The sequence below is a fragment of the Panthera tigris genome, chromosome B1, assembly GCF_018350195.1.
Source record: "Panthera tigris isolate Pti1 chromosome B1, P.tigris_Pti1_mat1.1, whole genome shotgun sequence".
NCBI lineage: Eukaryota > Metazoa > Chordata > Mammalia > Carnivora > Felidae > Panthera > Panthera tigris.
The window spans coordinates 26,873,133-26,887,707 of record NC_056663.1 but is presented as its reverse complement, the minus strand read 5'-3'; the positions used below and the strand labels follow the sequence as shown (position 1 = coordinate 26,887,707).

At 42.5% G+C, this 14,575-nt stretch overlaps 2 long non-coding RNA genes across 2 annotated transcripts in view; one reads left to right on the top strand and one right to left on the bottom strand.

The window, feature by feature from the left end:
- Window positions 1–14,575, top strand: part of LOC122237861 — a 72,885-nt gene that overhangs the window by 23,599 nt on the left and 34,711 nt on the right. The window contains exon 4 of the long non-coding RNA XR_006216557.1: window positions 14,016–14,263. This is a non-coding gene — a long non-coding RNA (uncharacterized LOC122237861). The remainder of the gene's footprint in view (window positions 1–14,015; window positions 14,264–14,575) is intronic.
- LOC122237862 lies at window positions 6,702–7,916 on the bottom strand. Its single transcript, XR_006216558.1, has 2 exons — window positions 7,382–7,916; window positions 6,702–6,960 (listed from the first exon to the last, which is right to left on the bottom strand). It is a non-coding gene; the product is annotated as an uncharacterized LOC122237862 (long non-coding RNA).

Genomic DNA, 14,575 nt, shown 5'->3' with positions numbered 1-14,575 from the left:
GTCCCTAGCTTTAGTAGATACTATCAAGAAATTTACTAAAATAGTTGTGCCAATTACATTCCCAGCGGCAGTGAATGAGTGAGTGTTCCTTCACACCAACATACGGTTCTTTTCCATATTAATTTCGGTGGATGTGTAGTGATATCTCATTGTGGTTTTAATTTATGTTCCCTTAGTGACAACTGATGTTGAGAAACTTCTCATGTTTATTGGTGGTTTTGATTTTTTTCTTTTGTTAAGTGTTCATTCAAGTCCTTTGCTCATTTTGTTTTTCTATTGATTTTAGGCTGTATCGATCTACGAAAAGTTACATATCCTACGTATGGGAAATTTTGTACACATACACAGTTATCCCATTCTGTGTCTTGCCTTTTCACTCTCAGTGTATTTTTTAATGGACACAAGTTCTTAATCTTAATGAAGTCTGATAGGTTCATTTTTTTCCTTTATGGTCAGTGCTTTTGTGTCCTGTTGAGAAATCTGCTTGCTCTAAATTATCAAGATATTCTCCCATCTAGTGGCATTATTGTTTTGTCTTTTATATCTAAATCTGAAATCTTCTAGACTTCATTTTTGCTTATGATGTGAGACAGGAATGTGGCTTTTCCATATAGATATTCATTTGACCCAATTTACCAGAAAGTCCACTGTTTCTCCTTTGCACTGCAAAGTCACCTTTTTATTTTATTTTAATTTTTAACATTTATTTATTTTTGAGAGACAGAGGGCAAGCGGGGGAGGGGCAGAAAGACAGGGAGACACAGAATCCGGCTCCAGGCTCTGAGCTGTCAGCCCAGAGCTGACATGGGGCTCGAACCCACAAACTGTGAGAACATGACCTGAGCTGAAGTCGGCACTTAACTGACTGAGCCACCCAGGAGCCCCCAAAGTCACCTTTTCATAAGTCAGATAGCTGCATTTGTTTTGAGTCTATTTCTGGATTCTCTGTTCAGTTCCATCAGTCTGTTTACCTGTCCTGTACCAACACCACATTGTCTTAATTACTGCGGCTTTATAGCATGTTGTGACATTTGGTACTGCAGGTCCTTCAGTTTTGTTCTTCAAAGTTGTCCTGGCTATTCCACATTATTTGCATTATCATATAAACTTTAGAATCGGTTTGTCAATTTTCACGAAAATGAACCTGGGATTTTGATTGGTATTTCATTGGATCTATATATTGGTTTTGTTATTGTTGTTGTTGTTTATTTGTTTTGTTTTGTTTTTGGGAGAGAGAGAGAGGGCACAAGTGAATGAGGGGCAGAAAGAGAGGGAGAGAGAGAGAATCCCATGAGGGGCAGAGAGAGAGAAGTGGGGCTCACCCAAAGCGGGGCTTGAACTCACCCCATGCGGGACTTGAACTCACAAAATTTGAGGTCATGACCTGAGCCGAAGTCAGATGCTTAACCCACTGAGCCACCCAGGCGCCCCTGGATCCATATATCTATTTGTGGGAGAATTTACATTTTATAATATCAAAATTTCCAGCTGGTGCATATGGTTCATTCATTTATTTAAGGCTGCTTTAATTTTTGTAAAAATGCTTTATAGTTTATTGTGAAGAGGTCTAGGCTAACACATTGCTTGGGATATTAACATCTATGCTCATGAAAGATATTACTCTATAGTTTTCCTTTCCTGTAATGTCACTGTTAGGTTATGTTAGCCCCATAAAACGAGTTAAGAAGTGTTTCTATTCTTATATTCTGTGGAAGAGTTTGTTAAGACTGGTGTTATCCCATCCTTCAGTATGTTTAGATGAATTTACTAGTGGGGCCATCTAACACTGGCAGTTTCTTTGTAAAAGAGGTTTTGCTTTCTTTTTTTTAAGTTTATTTATTTCAAGAGAGAGAGCATGCACACGAACAGGGGAGGGGCAGAGAGAGGGGGAGAGAGAAAATCCCAAGCAGGCTCCACGCTGTCAGCGCAGAGCCCAACTGAGGGCCCGAACTCATGAACCTTGGAACATGAACTGAGCCAAAATGAGGATTCGGACACTTAACAAACTGGCACCCTGTATAAAAGTTTTAAATTGCAGATTCAATTTCTTCAATAGATACATGTTTGAATTTTTAAATGTAATTTTCTGTCAGTGTATTAAATTGTGTTTTCCTTTGGATGTGTACATTTGGTTTAAATTGTCAATTTGTTGACATAATGCTGTTCATAATCTCATCAGCTTTTTCACATGTTTAATCTACAGTGATGTCCTTTTTTTATTTCCAATATTCGCAATTTGTGTCTTATCTCTATTTTTATTATCCGTTATGCTAAATATCTATCACCTTTAGACATTTGAAAGACATTTGTCTTTCAAAGAACCAATTTTTGACATTGTTGATTTTCTTTGCTTTATAGTTTTGATTTCTTTAATCTCTCCTCTTTGTTATTTCATTTCTTCTTCATTATTTGGATTTAACTCACTGTGTTTTAAAAAATTGTGATGGGGGCGCCTGGTTGAGCATCCGACTTTGGCTCAGGTCATGATCTCACGGCTCGTGAATTCAAGCCCCGCGTTGGGCTCTGTGCTGACAGCTTGGAGCCTGGAGCCTGCTTCGGATTCTGTGTCTCCCTCTCTCTCTGCCCCTCCCCGGCTCATGCTCTGTCTCTCAAAAATAAATAAATGTTCAAAAAAAATTTTTTTAAATTGCTTGTGATGGATACTAGCAATATATGCATTTAAAACACTTTTTTTATATGATCATGTGATACCATTCAGCTTTTTCCCCATTCTATTTAAAAAAATTTTTTTTAATGTTTATTTATTTTTGATTGAGAGAGAGAGAGAGAGACAGAGCACAAGCCAGGGAGGGACAGAGAGACAGGGAGACAAAGAATCCAAAGCAGGCTCCAGGCTCCAAGCTGTCAGCCCAGAGCCTGACACAAGGCTTGAACTCAAGAACTGTGAGATCATGATCTGAGCCAAGGTAGGCCGCTTAACCAACTGAGCCACCCAGGCACTCTCCCCATTCTGTCTTGTGTGACTAAAAACATGTGTTTTCCAAGAAAGGTCCTCTAACAAACTAGGGATATAGTTTGTTAATATGAAAATCTTAGTTTTCTAGAAAGCAACTTGTATGATGTAGAGCTATGGCCATAATTATAACTGTTAATATAAGAATTCCAAATGTTGCCTAGTGGTCTGGATGATGGGGATCTTCTTTTACACACCCAAGCTTTTACGTAGTAGGAAGTGACTTAGCACCAGAAAGAACTGAATGCTGGGCGGTGTCCTTGGACAATATGTCATCTTTCATCTACGTTTGAGCTGAGTCTATTAGTAGGACTGTATTAGTTTCCTACACCTGCCATGACTAAGTACCAGCAACTGGATGGCTTAACAGAAATTTATTGCCTCACAGCCCTGGAGGCTTGAAGTCTGAAATCCAAGTATGGACAGGACAGCACTTCCATTGAAACCTTAGGGGAAAGCATCCTTCCTTGCCTCTTCCTAGCTTCTGGCAGTTTGCCGGAAATCTTGGGTGATCCCCAACTTACAGATGCATCACTCCAATCTTCTACCTTCGCAAGGCCATCTTCCCTCTTTGTATGTCTCTCTCTGTATTCAACTTTACCCTCTTTAAGGACACCGGTCCTATTTGTATAATATAGCATTATATTGTATAATAGGATTGTATAATAGTCCTACTTGGTTAGGGTCTACCCTTATGACCTCATTTTAAATTGATTAGCTCTGCAAAGACCCCATTTCTAAGTAAGGTCATATCCTGAGGTACTAGGGGTTAGGACTCCCAACATGGCTTTTTGGAGGGATATAACTGAACCCACAACAAAGACAATGTCAGTGCTTGTTGAGAAGGCTCCACAGATGGCCAAATGGAAAGCCAGACAATGGAGAGGGGAAGGACAAACATCCCATAGACAGGCAGCTAGAACACTCTCCTCGCATATGGAGACATATCATTTCCATGACTGACACGTTGCACCACAGATTCACCAGCCTTCTTGGGCGATACGATTTCCAACATGTGACCATACTTGCTTTAGTCCTCAGCGTGAACATCTGATCACTTGTAGCTCCCATATGCACAAAATAATTTGGTCCTGGTGTTCGGATATATCACTGATGGAAAACCTGGCTCAGCATTGTGAGGCCAAATTGCACAAACTGCTTTCAAACCGATACATGTTAACCTAAATCCCTATTTTCAAGGTGGCAGTAACCTTAGGAGAAAAGCAGTTGTTTAGAACCCGGTCAGCAGCTGATGCATGTACTTCTAGATTCCATTGGCGCTTCTCTGTGGCACCTCTTAACCTTTCAGAAATTTAGTACCGACTCTGCTCCTGTGATTGTCATTTTCTGCAATGTTTCTTTCTCAACCGCACCTTAGCTGGATCACCCTCTAGATAGCATCGATAGATTTTTAAGACCAGAAAGCAGCCGGGCCAATGAACCACTAAAAATAGCTACACTCATGGATCAGTTAAATCCAGCTTGACATCCTTAGTGCATCTGTAATGTGATAATAATGATGATCTACCTCCTAGAGATGTTGTGAGGAATAACCAATGAATGATTGCAAAGCACCCTGAAAATAGAAAGGGCCCGATAAAAGCTTGTAATTATTAACGGTAATCATTTGCAAGTGACCTAGAAATTACTAAGTTATAGCATTCATTTTGTCGTGCGTTCTTTTTGCGTAACGTTTGGATTTCCAGCCCCAGGCTCTGTGTTGAGAGAGATTATAAGCTGCCACACGCTGCAGCCCTTGGGAGCCTTCTAAGGAAAAACTCAAAAGCAATCTATCCCTGTACAGTATACAGGGTATACTGTATATCCTCGTATCTCTGGCCTTTAAAATTTGCCTTTCTTCCCTGTAGTTGAAATTAGAGATAAATTCTTGATAGTCATTCATTGATCCGACTGTTACTTATTAGGCATCACAGACACAGACGTGGGTTCTGAGGACACAAGGCAGAAAAATAGACATAGTACCTATTCTCTTGGAGTTTTTGGTCTGTGTAGATAAAATAAGTGAGGTGGCAATAGCAGATGCTAGGATGGGGCAAATACCCAGCCAGCCCATCCCCAGGAGCAGGAACGTACAGGCAGGGACTGGATCGAAAGCATTATTGTTTGGATGGAACATCATGCATCGCCCTGGAGGGCCATCCTGCCCCACTTCTACCCTGCTTTCGCAGAAGAACTGTGACTATGGGTCATCTGCCCCACCGCCTTATTTCTCCGGGTAATCATTCATCAACGTCTTTTGTCTTCCCTCTTTTTAAAAAGCTCAACAGGAGAGGCAGCTCTTTTACCAAACCAGGCCGGACTTACTCTATCTCCTCAGCTATCTAGGGGCCAGACTGAGTTAACTGGTAACTGGGCACCAGACAAATGTGCAATACTCCCTTAGGTTTCCATGTCTGCTGGACCTGGAACGTTCTCTGTGAAGAAGATAGAAACCCCTCCAGTAGGTTCGACTTTATTGCAAAACTAACAGTGGCCCGAGTTAGAGGGCCCCACTGGTGGCCCTAGTGGTCCTAGTTAGGGCTTTGGGTTATCAGTCCCGCTCTCCTCACCACATCCGCATCCCTGGTTTCTCCTCCTTCCTGTGTCTTGGTGTTGAAGGTCCTAACTCATCTCTCATTTCCTTGGAGGCAGGGTCCTTATTTTCCCTGCATTTTCTGACGAGTGGATATTCCATCTTGCATCCTGAACCTTCTTTGTGATTAAAGAGTCCCTCAACCCACATGTGTTGGTGACAGAGTCCTCAGTCACAGCCCTTTTCTTCTAATGGTTGCCATTCCACACCTGGGAGCTCAGGTGTGGCTTTTTCTGTCCCTTCCTGACACAACCCTGGACCTGGACTTGTTTTAAATGGTGTGTTAGTGGTACTTGAATCTGGCTTATTCACTCCTTCTTTTCCTTCCTGCCTTCTGCAAATATTTTGAACCCCTTCTCTGATCTCAGCACAGTGCTTGACCCTGGGGACACAAAGGTTTTAATAGCATTCAGATGCCTATGCAGCTGTCTCTAGAATCACCAGACATGAGCTGGATCCCTGGTGGGGACCCACACTGCTTCACAACTTGTGAGGTGAAGTGCACCTAAAGATAAGGTCAGGGAAGGCCAGGGTTTGAAGCCGCACTTCAAAAAGCGGCTGCTCCCTGGGTACTTACCAGAGCAGCTGACCACTGTCTCTGACCAGGTAGGATCTCTCTGTTCTGACTTTGGACTCATTCAGCTTCCTCTCAGCTCTGCTTAGCTATCGGCCGTCTCCTCTGAGCACAGTCTGACCCAACCAGTAGCTATTTTTTTCTGCTCAGCACATCCTGTAATTCCTGTAATTGTTCCTAGCTTCTGTAATGGGCTTTGACTGTAACCATGAACGTTTCTTCTGCGTCTGATTTTCCCAAGGCCCCAGAAGGAAGTATTTGACTCTCCAGTTTCTTGCATTTGACCTCTTGGATCAGTTTTAGAAGCTCAGTCAAGTATGTGGGTCCTACCACCCTGAGATGCAGATCTTACTGCCTGGATTTCTGCTTCACTAGCTGGACCCATCCTCCTGCTGCCCCCAAAGCGTGGTTTTAGCCCAGAGGCGAGAGCACAACCATTGCTTGCTTGCGGGTTGCAGGAAGAAGCAGAAAGGACGTACTCTGGGCTCTTGGTTTGGAATCTGGCTCCACCACCTACTTGGTTGTGTGAATTGGGGCAATTGACTTAACATCCACAAACCTCGAATTCTACTCTATAATTAAGGGGGATAAAATCCATTTCAGCAGGCTGTCATGAATATTACATAAGACAGTAAGTGGAAAGTACTAGCACGAGGCCTGGCATTGAGTAGGTGCTCACAGATGCTGGTTCCTTCATAATGTTTAGAGTGCTGCTTCAAATCTGCGATATCGGCTTGACTTCTCAAATCTCCGTGAGGTCTGCACTTCGTCCACTTCAGATTGCCCGTTGCTATTATCACCGGTAAATGCATTCCTAAGCTGGAGACAGGGAAAGAGAGACGACAGATTAAACTCAACCAAGATTAGCAAACCCAGGGGAAGAGTGTGGTTTTCACATGTCCTTAAATTTGCCTGTCACTCAGAACAATGTCACCTGATAGTGAAAATGGTAAATATCTGTGAATCCCCAGCACAGAGTAGAATGCTCTCTCTTAATACTTACAGAATTCAGAAATCAACCTCTGGGTCTAGGTCAGGTGTGTCCCTCAGTGCCTATTTTCTAAACTCCAAGATTGGAGAGAATCATAATTTTTTTTTAAGTGATTTCTCAGGGAGGCTTCATAAGGCTATAGTTTAGTACAATTATGAGGTTAGATTCTAGGGCTGCTAACCTGGCAGTCCTGTGACCCCCCAAGGACAAATTAATTTAAAGTGAATGAAGAAGAACTACAATTATTACCTTTTGGAGAGCCAAGGAGTGCTTGTTAGGAACAAAGTGTGCAATCAAATGCTGATGATGGTTCTGCAGGCAGAGCATTTCTGAATACTTTAGGTACACAAATTGCTTTTGGTTCGTGTAACTCTGTTTCGACGTGAAATTTGCTCCTCAGGGGAAGCAGAAAAGAAAAATTTAAGTCTTCTCTTGGGGTCCACCGTTCAGGGAAAAATGGCACTGTTTTCATATAATGAGGCATCAGGTGGGAGGCGGTCCTGGTTCTGTCCCAAGTATTCCTCTCTGTTTTGTTATTCCACATCAGAGATAGCACAGAGTAAGCTCATCTGGGCATTTTTGTACATTGTGATTGTCATTAACCAAATACTTTGCCGTGCTTATTTTTGGAATATAAGTCTTCAGATGACATAGCAAAGATAGAGTGGGTTCCTTTTGAATTGTCACCAGAGGATGATGGGACTCTAATTCCTCAACTGCTGTAGTCGGGGCTGGGACTCTGTGCCCCTTTCAAAGACCCTTGAGGTCAAGTAGGATGATGTTTCTTAGAAATACAAGTGATGAGACATTATAATAAAACAGTAATTATACTCTAGATTTGTATTTTTCTTTTAAGTAGTTTAAGATGCTTTCATGTGTTTTCTCTCCTTTGGGGGGGAAAAAAACCCCGGATACATTTTCCATTTATGCTTCTGTATATTAGAATAAAAATTGCTTGTGTTTTATTGATCCTACATGATGGGGTTATTCACCCTAAGATACTCCTCAAGGAAGAAGGAAAGGTCTTTTGGATGCTTACCCATGGGCCTAGAATCTGTAATTCATGGCTTGTAGTAAACTCCTAGCTACTGCCTTGCTTTAGGTGGATTGAGGCAAGTATTTTACCTCTCTGGACTTTCATTTGTCTGTGCAGGAAATAAGGGTTAATACAGAAAAAGGTGTCCAGTTGCCTGGCTAGCACTGTTGCCTGAGCAGTGTGGCATCCGAGGCCCCGAGAGTTCCACATGGCCTCCTCCTTGACTGTGAGGGGCGTTGGTAGTGAGGGGACCCAAAAATGCTGGCGGATACACCCAGCAAGAATCCACCTCTCCTTGCCTTCTGTACCTGCACCTAAGGGACCCTAGACTTCTCCACACGCCTGTAGTCTCAGATAGGAGGAGACATTTGGGCTTCTCCGTTACTTTGATGGAAATGGCCACAGAAGCAGCCCTCCGTCCCCAAACGTAGGCAGGCAGTGAATTGCTGCGTCCTCAGCAGGTACCCATGCTATTCATTAGGGTAGCCACTTCGCTCTGTCATCTCTAACACACCAAGATTTGGGGCCACCTCTGAGACTTTGCCGCAAATTCAGGACCATGGCCAGTCACTCTTGAGGTCTTGGTGGATCTGTTTTTCCCCATCTGTTTTCCTCACTCTATCGTCTCAGCCTTTACTCCCCTGAAATTGAGGAAACTACTCATCTCAACAAAATAATCAATGAGCAGACCTAATGAGTTCCCAATTTTATACCCAGAAGCCTACCCCATTGTGTATGTTTTTGAAAGCCAGGTCTTTATATTTACATATGGTTGGAAAAAATTATCAGATACACAGAATAAAATCTCCTATATTTCTCATTCATTCTCAACTCCTCCTAACTTTGAGAATAGCCAAGGGCTTTAGGATAAAAAGAAATTTTCAATGCTGCCCGGAAGGGACAGCAAGTCACATCTTAAACACCACAAATTTTCTTCTCGGCTAATATCTATTCTTCTATCCACACTCACACCATTTTGAGCTCTGAGTTTTAGCATATCATACCACAGCATTACACTCTAATCCTTACCACTAAATCATAGTTCTGCACTGATACAACAGGTTGAAGGGACTCCACATGGGTGGATTTTCTGATGAGCAACTTTCTTTGATCTAAGAAACTAAAGTTAACATACTTGCCTTTGAGTTTCTGCCAGTCTTTTATTTGAGACATCTAAACAGAGATCTCCCCCACTTGACGCTTCTAAACAGCATCTAAAAAGACAAAGCTGCCAAGAGATAGTAAACAACATTCAATAAATAGAACCTGTTTTGGAGAAGGCCTTCTGGTGTTGTGTGTTTGATGCAGGACTTGGAAATGTTCCCAGTCTGTTAATAATTGATGGGCTATTCGAACATACTGAGGCACAAATACACAGCTTTAAGTGGGAAAATTCTTATTTGTCCTTATTCACCCCCTTCCTTGTCCCCATAGAGTTATTTGTTGTCATAACATTCTAAGGGTGTTCTTCCAAAGTAATTCCAGAGTCTAAGAAGGCATTCAGAGAGAGTTTTTAGTATCCAGATGGATTCCACACACTCTCCAAAGAATTCCTCAGGGTTGACCCCATCAGGTCAGATTTTAAAGTTAATCTACTTGGGGCGCCTGGGTGGCTCAAGTCTGTTAAGCACCTGACTCTTGGTTTCTGCTCAGGTTATGATCTCACGGTTGGTTGGTGAGTCTGTGTCTGGTTTTGTGCTGACAGCGCAGAGCCTGCTTGGGATTCTCTCTCTCTCCCTCTCTTGGCTCCTCCCCCACTCGCGCGGTCTCTGTCTCTCTCAAAATAAACTTAAAAAAAAAATAAGTTAGTCTACCCCAAAGAGACTGGATGGGAACATTTTGGGGAAACAATTGCTTTCCTTATAAAGCAGTCTCTCTAATTGGACAGACGAGAGGATGGAAGACTCCTATTTTCTTGGCAGATAGGGGGCTATCTCCTGCGTTCTGGAAAGTTCAGCCCGAATCTCGCCTTATTCTGAGATGGCGCTGGTCCCGGCTGTGGAGGCCACAGAGCCTCCCTTTGTTGGTGAGCTGCGCAGGACGTCAGCCGTAGCCTGACAAGCCTCTAGGGTTCCCATCAGGTCCCAGGGAGAACAGCCTGGTGCAGAGCCGTGGGCAGAAATGCAGAAAGGCTGAGTTTTAATTAATCAACAAAGTAATTAGATAAGGTACAAGGTGGCCTGCAAAGGTACATAGCGTTCGGCAATGTCGAAAATAAGCAAGGAAATCAGGACGAGTGGTGCTTGTAGGAGAAAGGAAATGAAGGGACGGGATTAAGATGAAAGTAGGGGTGAAGCGTGCACCGAAAGTACAGCCCTAAAGCCCGGGGTGCATCAGGCGCGCAGTGTGATCGGTTACACTTAACACCGGAGGGAGCCAGGTCCCAGGGCCCGCATCGTCGTCTTCCATCTGCCAGCCACAAAGAACTTCCTTTCACAGGTTTTGTCCGGAGTATCTGCTACCTCATTCTTGCATCAAACACCGTGATCGGATTTAATGCGGTCATTTGGTTTAATTCTTTCAATGTAGGCAGAAGAAAGATCACATTCTCTAAGTCGAATAGGTGTGACAAAGCTTTCTCTCTGAGACCCACAACAGTCTCACGTTCTCATGCTTCATCTCTCCGGCTTCTCCCTTTAGTGCTCTGCACAGGAAGGACAAAGAAAAGGGAAAAAAAAAATCATTTTTCTCCTACTGTGTATGAAGGGCTGGGCTAGGTTATTTGCATAGATTATTCCATTTAGTCCTCACAATAAACCTAGGAGGGAGGTACACTTTCCCGCATGTTATAGAGGAGGAAAGAGGCTCCCAGAGGTTTGTAAATGTACCTGATCTTGGTGTGTGTTGGAGGCAGGGTTTGCACCCACAAGCTGACTTCGATGATAAATCAAACATAGCTATAGTTTCTGCTTAAATCAATCAATCGGCAAGATCTTTCTAAGATCTACCTTGCGCTTGGCCCCAGAGATATTCCATAATTCCCCCAGGCTCTCCCATCTATTTGCTAACTCTCAGCATGGGGGAAGGATCTGTGGATAAAAGAGGGGTAAAAGGGATTTGATTTTTTTTTTTTATATTCCAGTGATATTTCCTTCTACCACTTTATTATTATTTTTTTCCTGATCATCCTCCCCAAAGCACTATGTTGGTCAGGATATTAAAAATGAGCAGAAAACCTTTTCTATTTTTCTTTTTTCCCAGCTACTCTTTATCTAAGCAAGGCATAGCTAGCTAGAGGTAATTTCAATCCATTTTCGAGAAAAGACTGCCTGCCTTGGCGTGTTTTTATCCATAATGCCATCAGGCTGTACATGAATCCAGGACAAAGTGTCTTCATTGTATTATGCGGGAGAGAAATAGAGTCAAAGTCATCTTAACTTTGTAATGAATAGCATTTTGTCAGAGTGAATATTTGGCTCATGGGATGTTAAAGGAGCAACAGGACTAAAATGCTTTAATAGTCCAGAGACTAGCACAGCGAAATGAATTTATTGCTTTTAGTAGGGTTCCCAGTGGACAGCACGTAATGAAATTCGCTATCTGATAAGGCCGCCTTGGTGTGGGAGACTTGCTGGCAGGCGAGAGCAGCATACTGAATCCCGGGGCTTGGGAAACCTGAGGTGACCCTCACACCTGCAGCACAAGTGGCAGATTGCTCCCCCGTCTGGGTGAATTGATACACAGAATAAACGCGTGAGAGCCTTCACGGGGAGGAGGTGTCACAGGCCTATCAGTTGCCCTGCTCAAGACCATTCATTTTCAGGGGTGGCCGCGCAGATATTATTAGACAGACTGAGCGCAAAGAGGACACCGACGGCCTGACTGTACTTGGATGAACCATAAAACGAATCACACCAATTTGTTTCTGGAAGGGGGTGTTTTTTCACCAGACCCAGAGGCCCAAATAAGATCTCTGGATGCCGAATAACAACGTAAATTAATTTGGCACCTCTGACCTCCAGGCACAAGGCCACTCATTGGACAGAAGAAAAGTGGCAGAGTGGGGACAAACGAATATTGGAAGAGGTGTGTAAAGGGCTGATGCTTGTAGGGAGGGGCTTTCGGTTTTGCCAAAGAATAAAAGGTTACAACATTCCCATAGCCTCTAAGATGGAGGGGAGCCCAGAGGACTCACCACAAAAACGAGTCCACAAGTAGGAAAACAGGAGTGTTAGGCGAGAAACGAACATCTTACCTGGAGGCAATTCTAATGAGTATCAATTGAGAGGAGGAGACAAATCCATATACCACTTTCCCCTCACTGCCAAGAAGCATATCTTGGGGCTTACATTTCATCATTCACCCTACTTACGCATGGTGGTAAGAAATCATGTCATTAGCTTTGCGTGTTTTCCACTGGGTTGAATGTTGTCTAGGACAGAGACCATATTACTAGGGGAGTACAAATTAGTACAACCGCTTTGGGAAACAGTTGGTGTTATCCCCTAAAGGTGCACCTTAATGTACCCTATGACCTAGCAGTTCCGCTTTTAGGCTTATTGCCAAGGTGAATTCTTGCACATACACAGCAGGGATATGTATGAGAATGTTCGTAATACTAAAACCTGGGAACGGATGCTTATAACTGAAGAGAACAAATAAATGGTGGGTTCACGTAATGGATATTATTCAGTAGTCAAACAAATGAACCACAGCAATGTTACAATTAGTATGGATAAATCTCTGCAATAAATAATATGCAAGTGGGAAAAAAACCGGGACTGAGCAAAATGAATATACCCTTTTGGTAAAGTTAAAAACAAATTATATACTTTATTTATTTATTTATTTATTTATTTATTTATTTTAAAGTTTATTTACTTATTTTGAGAGAGAGAGAGAAAGAGAGAGATGGAGAGAGAGAGAATCCCAAGCAGGCTCCGCGCTGTCAGCACAGATCGCGACATGAGGCTCAATCCCATGAACTATGAGATCATGACCTGAGCCGAAATCGGGAGTTAGACACTTAACCAACTGAACCACCCAGGTGTCCCTAAATCATATACTTTGATTTTATTTTATTTTTTCCAAATCATATACTTTTAAAGGACTCCATAGATATACAGAAAACGCACACGTGTATATATGAAAGCATCGGAATGATGATCATAGAATTCAGGGTGATTTGGGATGGCCTGGGGAGACCATGTGGTTGGATGTGGGTTGTCAAGGTCCTGGCTTTTATTTTGGCTGGTGGTTTTGCAGGTGCTTCATACAGATGACTAAATAAGAAATAAATAAGAATGGGCCATGCATAGGCCTGTGATGAGAGTGGTACCAAGGTTTATTATGATGAATCCAATTGTGTCCATCTGAGATCCAAAGGGAAAACCAAGAAAGAGAAAAGAGGAAATTATGCTGATCCCAGAACACTTCACTTAGTACTTGGTGCTTAACAGGATTTCACAGCCATGCTGGTGGAATAAAATATTTGAATCTAATCAGGTGCCTTGGTGATAATGTTACTCATAATTAGTTCTCCAAGCAGAGTGGTTCTTACATGTTGGTACAAGTTTTTGAGTCTTGAATCAAGAACTGACATAATTCATATGAAGAAATTATTTTTTTCTGAATATCTCAACATTTATTTCAACATTTTATCAAAGCGTAGACAGAAACATTGAAAGAATTTTATAATGAACCTTCATATATCTACCACCTAGATTCTACCATTAACATTTTATTCTGTTTTATCACATTTCCACCCATTCTTTTATCTATCAATCTATATCTCAGTTTTTAGCTGTATTTCAAAATCAATTACAAATCTCAGGCTATGTCTTACTAAATACTTCTGCATTCGTATCTTTAACTAGTTTCACATTTATTTTCATTTCTGATTTACAGGGGATATGAAAGAAAAAAGTTAAGGCATTTCTTGAATGAGGAAGAAAAGTGAATGACAAGTAGATTCGAAACTGAAAGCAATAAAATGAATGTGGCTTAAAAAAAAAAAATGCTTTTAAACAAGCGCCCTCCAGCATCTCAAGAGCATCATGACCAGAGAGCAGAGTGCTGTTCTGCCCTCAGAGGAGGACGAGTAGATCCTGAATGCTGCCCGAGAGAGACACAATTCGGAGCTAGGTGGTACCAAGGTAAGTGCACATGAGGAACTGTTGAGAAGCCAGATCAAATCCCTAAACTCTGAGTAGCCTCCGTGTCAGGTTATGTGGATTCTATCATAGAAGCACTCACAGCCTTCCTGGAGCATTGCTGCTCAGTTTCCGTTCTGAGCCGCACTGGGGGTGATCCTTCAGATAGGAGAAGCCCCGGTAAGGCTCTCACAAGCAAACGTGACAGACTCTGGCAAGACAGTTTTTACCCCAACGCGCCACCGTGATTGCCTAACCAAGGGGGCAAAATTATTACAGCTGCCACTCTCCCAAATCGGTGCCCTCCCACCAAAG